The sequence below is a fragment of the Geotrypetes seraphini genome, chromosome 6, assembly GCF_902459505.1.
Source record: "Geotrypetes seraphini chromosome 6, aGeoSer1.1, whole genome shotgun sequence".
NCBI lineage: Eukaryota > Metazoa > Chordata > Amphibia > Gymnophiona > Dermophiidae > Geotrypetes > Geotrypetes seraphini.
The window spans coordinates 104368556-104377226 of NC_047089.1; the positions used below are offsets into that span (position 1 = coordinate 104368556).

At 50.1% G+C, this 8671-nt stretch overlaps 1 pseudogene; it reads right to left on the reverse strand.

The window, feature by feature from the left end:
- Positions 1 to 1812: 1812 nt before the first annotated feature.
- Positions 1813 to 2923, reverse strand: LOC117362904 (annotated as a pseudogene).
- Positions 2924 to 8671: the final 5748 nt, after the last annotated feature.

Consider the following 8671-nt stretch of genomic DNA (forward strand, 5'->3'; position numbering starts at 1 on the left):
ATCCCTCCTGCCCGTAATGTAGTGCGGGGTGGGGTTAGGGGGTCGCCGTGGCCAGGAGGGTTTGGGCTCCCTTCTGGCCCAACTACACAAAGGTACGGGGAAGGCGGGTGGGGGTGTCGTGGGGGTCGGCCAGGGGGGTCGCGGGTCGGCTGGGGGACGGGCGGAGGTTCTTGGGGGGGGGGGGGTCGTTGGGGGGGGGGGGTTTGCGTCGAGGGAAGGAGGGCCTGGGATCCCTCCTGCCCGTAATGTAGTGCGGGGTGGGGTTAGGGGGTCGCCGTGGCCAGGAGGGTTTGGGCTCCCTCCTGGCCCGATATTGTTGGGGAGTCGGCGGTCCTTCGGGGTGAGGGTGCGAGTGGTCCTGCCGGGGGGGGATGTATCGGACGTCGGGGGGGGCATCAGGCTTTCAGGATGGGGACAGACCTTCAAGGGGGGACAGGACTTCAAGGGAGGACAGTGCACGGAAAGTCAGGGGGGGTGAACGGAGAGTCGGGACAGCGCACGGAAAGTCAGGGCAGTGCACGGAAGTCAGGGGGGTGAACGGAGAGTCGGGACAGCGCACGGAAAGTCAGGGCGGGCGAAAGGAGAGTCGGGCAGCATGCGCGTTATATGCCTGAGCGCGGTATAGAAAAGTTTTTGTACATATCATCGTGATTTCTGCGCGCTATACCCCTGTGCGCGTTTTACAATGGTGCGCGTTATATCCGCGAAAATACGGTAATCCTCTATCTATACCCTTCTATCCCCTTTTCCTTCAGGAAATTATCTAATCCCTTCTTGAACCCCAAAACCGTACTCTGTCCTATCACACCCTCTGGAAGCGCATTCCAGGTGTCCACCACCCTTTGGGTGAAGAAGAACTTCCTAGCATTGGTTCTGAATCTGTCCCCTCTTAATTTTTCCGAATGCCCTCTCATTCTTGTAGTTTTCTAATGTTTGAAGAATCTGTCCCTCCATGTTTGAAGAATCTGTCCCTCTCCACTGTCCTGACCTGAGAAAGAGGGTTTTGGTCTCTAAAAGTTAGTAAAAAGTATTAAAATTAGTCAAATAAAAAGATTACCTTATTTTCTGTTTATAAAAATTTTATCAATACAACTACAATACTATTTTATTCTAAAGTAACAAAAAAATATTTTCTACTTTTTGTCGTTTCTGCTTTAATCATCTTGTCTTCACTCTCTTCTTTCTAGCAAGCATCTGTCCTCTTCCATGCACCATTAGCCCCTTCCATCCATTGTGTGCCTTTCTCTCTGCCCCTTTCATCCACATTCCCCCTCTCCCCGTTCCATATGGCATCTTCTCTTTCTATGCTCCTTCCATAAACTGTCTATCCTGTACCCCGTCTCTCCTTTGTACATGATTGATTTCAGCTCTGCCACCTTTCCATTTTTCTCTCTCTGTCACCCCCTCCTCTATGTTCTAGCATTTCTGTCCCTTCCCTGATTCCCTGGCATCTCTCTCCTTTCCTTTTCTTCCATGTCTCCCTCCCCCTCCATGCTCTGACATCTCCTCCTTCTTTTCCCCCTACCTTTTCCCTTATTCTGGCATACTTTCCTTCTTCCCTGGCATCTCTCCCTCCCTCTATGCCCTGGCATCTCTTCCTCCCTCTCTTCCCTCATCTTCCTTCCCCCCTCTTTTTCTCCCTCTAGTTGGTTGCAGCAAGTCTCTCCCCCTCTGCTCCCTTTCCTCCTTCTGTCACCCCGTCCCCGGTCGGCAGTGCAGCACCTAAGTGGTGCTCCAAGGCCTGGCATCATAGAAAGAAGACGGCAGATAAAGGCCAAATGGCCCATCTAGTCTGCCCATCCACAGTAACCATTATCTCTTTCTCTCCCAGTTGTTGATGGCTTCTATCAGCTGTTCAGTTGATAATCTCCTGTTTGCCCACTTTCACATCTTCATCCTCAGTGATGGTGTTGCAGCTTTTGATTGACCCCTTAATGCCATCAGTTGCATTGTGAACAACAGTTGTTTGTGGTTCCTTTACTCCATCTGCCTTCTTGTTCAATAGACTCATGGCAGCTGAGAAATTCCGGGACACCAACATAGTTATGAGGATTGTACCCTTCAGCTTTCTTCTGGCATTGAACTTTTTATACATTCTACAGTCTCTTGTCTGTGCATCATGGAGGCCATAGTAGAACGTTGACAGACCCATGGTGCTTGAGAGCCTGATCGGTTGTGATTCGCTTTGCAGGATTTGTTGTTAGCATTTGGTTGATTTAAGTTCTTTGCTTCTGGAGTCACTGTGTCCCACTCAGGTGATGGGAAATCATATGCTTCTACTTTGACCTGTTGATACAATTTATGTTGATCTTCATCTCAAAACGGTGGGTAGCCCACTCATAACATATGTAAAATCACCCCACATGCCAAAATGACCACAGGTTTTCCATAGGAATCTTTTCATAGGACCTCAGGAGTACCAGCAAATCCAAACCAGGCCTATTGGTTCCCCTAAACTTCTGTGGCCAGCCCAAAATCAGCCAATTTCACTGTGGCACCCTTGATTTTGCTTGCCAGTAGCAAGTTCTCTGGCTTCAGATCCTTGTGCGTAATGTCATGCTGGTGAATGTGATTCACACTCTCCAAAATCTGGTGGATGCAGTGACTGGCATCTGCTTCACTGTAATACTCCCTGGCCACAATGTCTTCAAACAACTCCCCACCAGTGACCAGGTCTAAGACGAGGTAGGGGAAACCTTCCTCAAAAATACTGTCATGAAGGCACACAATGTTTGGGTGTTTCAAAAGTCAACAGATCCGGGCTTCACGTTCCAATTTCTGATGGTCTCTGAAAGACAGATTTTTTGGTGTTGATAATTTTTGCAGCATATTCTTGGGTAGTGCTTTTCTTCATACATCTGCACACTACAGAGAAGGCCCCCTTGCCGAGCTCCTCGTAAAGCTGGTAGTCGTCGGTGAAGCGTTATTGGCCATGTTAGGACTATGAGATCCACTCGGGCATTGAGCAGGGTAGAAGGAGGAGACAGTAGGTCAGGTCTGGGAAGGGCGTCTGCTGCTGCTAATGTTGCTACTCTCGTGAGGCTCTTCCCTCCCTCTCTTAGCTTTCTCTGTGCACAGTCACCGTTGGCCGGTCTTGGGAGGGTGACCCAGCACTGCGAGATTTGCTGAGGATTCCCTCTGCCGCATCAAAGACACAGAAGAGGGAATCACCAGCAGAAGGCCGCGAAGCAGCCTGTTTAGAGTGCTGCAGCTGCGATGCTGTGGACGTAGGTATGTCGGGGCAATGATGCGTGAGAGGGGGGGCCTGGGCCCGACACCCCTGCCGGCCAATCCAGCGATGTTGAGGGAGATGCCAAATGGCCTTAAAGCATCGCACTGGTGGGCCCCCTGCCCATTTCTGGCCCTAGGCCTGTGCCTACTGGGCCTATCCTTTAATCTGGCCCTGCTCTTAGGTTTAACTTTCTGTTATAATTTTCTAATTGTTCGATTTTCCTTTGAAGAAACACCCTTTCTTTAATGAAGTAGCCTAAGAGTTTCGGTATAGAGGCAATTTTAACATCAATTTGACTGAATTTAGCATTTGTTTCAGTTTGAATATTTTGCACTGAGGTTGATAGCATATCTATTTTGGCTAATATAGATGAAGTATCACCTGCAGACTTCGTAGCGGCTACATCGAGCTTCTGTAGGCTTGCCAAATGTTTTCCAAGGTGACCTGGAAAACACAGGTCTCTTCCACCAACTGTGCTGGAGACTTGGCGTCTGTGAGAACATGGGACCCCTCACTTCGCAAAGGTGTCAGACTCTTCTGGTCATTCATGTCTGTGCTCACCTCATCTTCTGATGCCGGGTTTGGTGGGAATCAGGCTGCGGCAGGGGATAGCGATGTCTTCAATCCCAAAACTTCAGTGGCTCCCTCCGCTGGAGTTAACGCTAGGAAACCTCTTCCCTCCACATCAGACAGTGAGCTCTTGAGAAATCTGTCCAGCATAGCTTGCCGGGGCGATGAAGGGCTGGCCTGAAGAAAGCCCTTACATTTAGTATGGGACATCGCAGAACTGGAAGTCCTCATGGTAAGAGGTAATCTCGTCAAGCAAATAGAAAGGTGAAGCACAGAAGATCAGTTTCACTGCTACCACACCGCTGCCGTTTTGCTTCTCCCACCATCCACTGGATAATTCAATTAAATAATTGGACTGTAGACATCATTTCTATGTCCAGTTGGAAGTGGACAGAGTCAGGGTAGATTAGAAGGAGTGGCCATCTAAGGAAGCACAATAATAGAGAAATTATATTCACAATACATAGGTAGAGAGTCAAAGTTACAATCAGCACAGTCACAGACTGTAGACACCACACCTTTATCAAACTGGATACGGGCAGGGTCAGAGTAGAGGAAAATAAGTGATTTCGTCCTGAAAAGAGAAAGTGGAGCAAAGCTGTTATCTAGAGGAGGCACAATAACAGAAAATTTATAATCACAGTGTTCCGGTACAGAGTAAAAGTTACAATCATGCCACTGGGAAATCCAATTAAGTCATGGGCTGTAAATGTCACCTCTGTATCAAGAAGTAGGCAGGTAGGGTCAGAGAAGAGGCGGATGAATTTTTTCTTCCTAAGCAGTATCCTTGGGTTGGTAACAAGTTAAATAAACCTGAACCTGAGCAGTGAAGCCAGATAGCATCCTCTCTGCAATAAGCAGGTAGTGGGAGAGTTCAAAAGAGTGGTTTCTTCTGGAACAGCAAAACCAGACCAGTCTTCATCCTCTGACACAGAAGACAGAGTTCTAAGCATGGAGTATAATAGGCCTTCCCTAGCTCTTTTGCCTGAACTGGCACAAGGCTTATGTGTCTGGTGTCTGATGTCTTGTATAACCATTTAAAGCTATTAGGTAGCAACATGAAGAAAGAGAATTGAGCATGTTCAGTTCTGCCTGCTCATGCTATTTAGCTTACCCTTGGATTGCAAGTTAACACCAAGTTCTAGCAAGCATTAAATAATATCTATTTAATGAATTCTAACTCTATAGCATGGTCAGTGAGCATATCAACTCTATTTAGCATGAACACACAAATCCTCATTGGAATTCATTTATTTGCATCCAAAGGCTCACAAAAATTTATGAGCCAAAGCAGACTTCTCTTAAAACCACTTTAATGAGCCTAGTAAAGCCTTCTAGCATAACACACACTATTTTCAGCTTGCATGGGAAAGCCTTGCAGTGCATATTAAATTGCATGGTATAAAACTAATAATGATCATAGTACCAAACTTGCTTGTCTACCAGAAAATTTTAGAGTAACTCTTTCTAAATTTCTCAGGTAATCGCTGTGTGCTAGTATGACAATGCAAATCAAAAATTAAAAGACTCCTTACAACAAAATAAAGTCTAATTTTGTTCAATATTTTTATAAAATGTGTTTCTTTTTGTTCGTGTGTGTGTGTATGTGTATGCATACAGATATATACAGTGTTTAAGCCCATTACATTATTTGGTGCTAGAATAGATGTGTAGACTTTTAGCACAATGGGGCACTGAGGCATTTCTTTCTTTATTTCTATCTGTCTTTCTGCCCTCCCTGCCCTCCTTTCTTCATGTCTGTCTGTCTTTTTTCTGTCTCTCTACCTGGCTCTCTATCTGTCTGTCTCTGTCTTTCTTTCTGTCTGTCTGTCTCTCTCGCTGCCCCATTGTCTGTATGTTTTTCTTTCTTTCTTTCTTTCTGTCTCCCCTGCTCTGCAAGGATTTCATTTCCTTTCCAGTCAATTGGGAGAGATTTTAATTTTAATCATCTATGGATATGTTTGTATGTTTATTGTTCAAATGGTTTTATTTATTTCCCCAAATTTATTTTTGTTATACGCATTGAAAATATTTGATATTGCGTTTAAATCAAAATCTCAATAAACTTGAAACTTGAAACGAGTGCCCGTGAGATTGTGGGAGGGTTACCGTATTTTCGCGGATATAACGCGCACCATTGTAAAACGCGCACAGGGGTATAGCGCGCAGAAATCACGATGATATGTACAAAAACTTTTCTATACCGCGCTCAGGCATATAACGCGCATGCTGCCCGACTCTCCTTTCGCCCGCCCTGACTTTCCGTGCGCTGTCCCGACTCTCCGTTCACCCCCCCTGACTTCCGTGCACTGTCCTCCCTTGAAGTCCTGTCCCCCCTTGAAGGTCTGTCCCCATCCTGAAAGCCTGATGCCCCCCCCGACGTCCGATACATCCCCCCCCCGGCAGGACCACTCGCACCCTCACCCCGAAGGACCGCCGACTCCCCAACAATATCGGGCCAGGAGGGAGCCCAAACCCTCCTGGCCACGGCGACCCCCTAACTCCACCCCGCACTACATTACGGGCAGGAGGGATCCCAGACCCTCCTGCCCTCGACACAAACCCCCTCCCCCCAACGACCGCCCCCCCCAAGAACCTCCGCCCGTCCCCCAGCCGACCCGCGACCCCCCTGGCCGACCCCCACGACACCCCCCCACCCGCCTTCCCCGTACCTTTGTGTAGTTGGGCCAGAAGGGAGCCCAAACCCTCCTGGCCACGGCGACCCCCTAACCCCACCCCGCACTACATTACGGGCAGGAGGGATCCCAGGCCCTCCTGCCCTCGACGCAAACCCCCCTCCCCCCCAGCTGACCCGCGACCCCCCTGGCCGGCCCCCACGACCCCCCCACCCCCCTTCCCCGTACCTTTGGAAGTTGGCCGGACAGACGGGAGCCAAACCCGCCTGTCCGGCAGGCAGCCAACGAAGGAATGAGGCCGGATTGGCCCATCCGTCCTAAAGCTCCGCCTACTGGTGGGGCCTAAGGCGCGTGGGCCAATCAGAATAGGCCCTGGAGCCTTAGGTCCCACCTGGGGGCGCGGCCTGAGACACATGGTCGGGTTTGGCCCATGTGCCTCAGGCCGCGCCCCCAGGTGGGACCTAAGGCTCCAGGGCCTATTCTGATTGGCCCACGCGCCTTAGGCCCCACCAGTAGGCGGAGCTTTAGGACGGATGGGCCAATCCGGCCTCATTCCTTCGTTGGCTGCCTGCCGGACAGGCGGGTTTGGCTCCCGTCTGTCCGGCCAACTTCCAAAGGTACGGGGAAGGGGGGTGGGGGGGTCGTGGGGGTCGGCCAGGGGGGTCGCGGGTCGGCTGGGGTGGAGGGGGGTTTGCGTCGAGGGCAGGAGGGCCTGGGATCCCTCCTGCCCGTAATGTAGTGCGGGGTGGGGTTAGGGGGTCGCCGTGGCCAGGAGGGTTTGGGCTCCCTTCTGGCCCAACTACACAAAGGTACGGGGAAGGCGGGTGGGGGTGTCGTGGGGGTCGGCCAGGGGGGTCGCGGGTCGGCTGGGGGACGGGCGGAGGTTCTTGGGGGGGGGGCGGTCGTTGGAGGGAGGGGGGTTTGCGTCGAGGGCAGGAGGGCCTGGGATCCCTCCTGCCCGTAATGTAGTGCGGGGTGGGGTTAGGGGGTCGCCGTGGCCAGGAGGGTTTGGGCTCCCTCCTGGCCCGATATTGTTGGGGAGTCGGCGGTCCTTCGGGGTGAGGGTGCGAGTGGTCCTGCCGGGGGGGGGGGGATATATCGGACGTCGGGGAGTCGGCCGGGCAAGAGGGCTTGGGCTCCCTCTTGCTCCGATCGTGGATGCGGGTGCGGGTGGGAGCGCGTGCGAGCGGTCGTTCGGGGTGGGGGTGCGAGCGGTCCTGCTGGGGGGGTGAATCGGGCGTCGGGCGGGGTGGGAACTATGTTTAAAAACTTTTGTATACCGCGCTCAGGCATATAACGCGCGAGGGGTATGCGCGGTACGTAAAATCACGTATAACGCGCGCGTTATATCCGCGAAAATACGGTAAATACTCAAAACTTAGAAGAATAACAATATACTTAAAGTTTTTGCTACGCCAGCTTTCTGGTAGCTTTACATACAGTGGCGTACGTAGCATATGTAACACCCGGGGCCCATCAATTTTTGGCACCCCCCCCATCTGTACGAAAAACATGATTTTTAGTAACAAGCCACACGTCACATATGAGTACCTAGGAAAAGGCAGCATCTTACATACTGCAGAGAGCAGTACATCAATACACCCATTGTAAAACTAAACAAGCCAGACCAGCACAGATCAATCCTACACCGTCAGTCCTAACAGAAAACCATGTCTTTCGAACACACAGAACACAGAAAACACCTTCGCCTAGTATGGAATATGTCATCACAAACTAACCCTTCACCCTTTTACAAAACTGTAGTGTGGATTTTAGCCACAGTGGTAACAGCCCTGACGCTCATAGAATTCTGAGCATCAGAGCTGCTACCACCACGGCTGGCGCTAAAAAACGCTCCACAGTTTTGTAAAAGGGGGATAAAATAGAAATACACAGTTTCAACGCTCTAGCTCAGAGGTGCCCAAACTTTTTGAGCTTGTGAGCTACTTTAAAATGACCAAGTCAAAATGATCTACCAACAATAAAATTAAAAAACACAAAGCACACTATACGCTGAGAAAATGTTATCATTCCTATTCTGGGTTTTTTTCAAAGAGGTCAAGGCAGATGACTCTATGCATTGTCACCTCAGTAACAACCATACAAAAATAGACAAATATACCCTCCATCCTTTTTATTAAACCACAATAGCAGTTTTTAGCGCAGGGAGCTGCGCTGAATGCCCAGCGCTGCTCTTGACGCTCATAGGCTCCCTGCGCTAAAAAACACTATT